This window comes from Prenolepis imparis, unplaced genomic scaffold (genome assembly GCF_030444845.1).
Source record: "Prenolepis imparis isolate NDT839.2.m4 unplaced genomic scaffold, iyPreImpa1.0 SCAF_1, whole genome shotgun sequence".
In the NCBI taxonomy this organism is placed as follows: Eukaryota; Metazoa; Arthropoda; class Insecta; order Hymenoptera; family Formicidae; genus Prenolepis; species Prenolepis imparis.
In genome coordinates this window covers 19,828,369-19,829,848 of record NW_028141159.1, presented here as the reverse complement: position 1 = coordinate 19,829,848, position 1,480 = coordinate 19,828,369, and positions in this window count along the sequence as shown.

Sequence of the window (1,480 nt, the reverse complement as noted above, 5' to 3'; positions counted from 1 at the left end):
CTAATTAATTAGTCTATTAAGCTGATGTAAGTATTTTAATATTATATACCGATGTGATAATATGTTTCTAATGTAATTATATTCTCTGGAACAATAGTCTTCATTTATTTGTATCGTCTATAAAAAATACATATAACTCTTTGATAGAGATTTAGTCGAAAGCACGTTTATCACAATTAAGAATTCTGTTGTTACGCATCTTTTTACCGCAGCTCGTGCAATACTATGACTTGTTTATATTGCTCCGCACGCGATGGTATCATGTTTAAAAAAAACAAAAGCATCTACGCGCAGCGGTGAGCAAAATGCATTTGCATTAATGCATCGAGCGCGCCGTGTCGACGAATGCAACAGATGGCATATACCGATTAAGAAATGACCTATCGATTACTGTTTTTCTTCTCACCGCCGCGACGATTACGTTCGTATTATTATTATTTTCGCACATTTTCCTTATTAAGAAAAATCCATCTTTAACTTTAATATAATGCTTTACAATATCAAATCGTAAATTTTGCGTTATCAAAACATCGTGGCACAATGGCTACGTAGAAATGAACTTTTGCAACGAAATGGATGCGCTTAGATGTGTATGTGTGTGCGTGTATGCATGTAAAGTTCGCGTAACATTCCTTTGCTGTCGTTAATTGATTTTTATCTCTCTCTTTCCCTCTTTCTCCCCCTTATACAACACAAACATCCGATTGCCCCAGATTCCCGTTCAAGATACGTGATTCATGAAAACGAGCCATCTGGAGCGCTCGCAATGCTGTCGGTGTCTGTGATCAGATACCTTGGAAGAGTCGCGATTGCGAAATAACATTATCGATGAAGCGCGACGTGATTGGGACGAAGCGATTGGGATCAAGGCGCAGCATTCTCGCTTCGCGATTAATAAATAATTAAGTGCGATTAATCGAGCTGCTGAGAAGAGCCTGGCGAAACGTCATGAATAAAAAGAAGCGAAAATGATCTTTTCGCGCATAATTATTTTAATGAGTCGTAAATTTTGTAAGAAAAAAAAAGTATTGTGATGTGAGTGTATGTTTTTTGCAAACATGAGGCAAATTTTTTACATACACTACTGTTCCTCGCTCGCGATGACTTAATTCGATCGTTAGTAAAAGGCGGAAAAAGGAAACGACTTGAACCTTGAAACTCGTAAATGGCAGAATGTTTATTTTGTTCGTGATTCTTTAATTTTTTCTACCTTCAAATCCGTCTGCAATAAAGAGTAGAAGATTTATATCAATCGTGCTCGCGCGCGCGTGGAATATTTTACAACGGTTAGATTAAATTGGTATTTTATTAATGTAGGAGATTTTATATTTATAATTCTCTTATGGACTTAATGATAAAATTTCTTCGTTTTTTTTTTGTTTTTAGAATCGCTCATTAGCTATTTAAATATAAATCCGTATCTCCGGCAGATAATTATTTTTGAATATGAATTGCAAAGAATTTCTGTTTCCAAACGAAA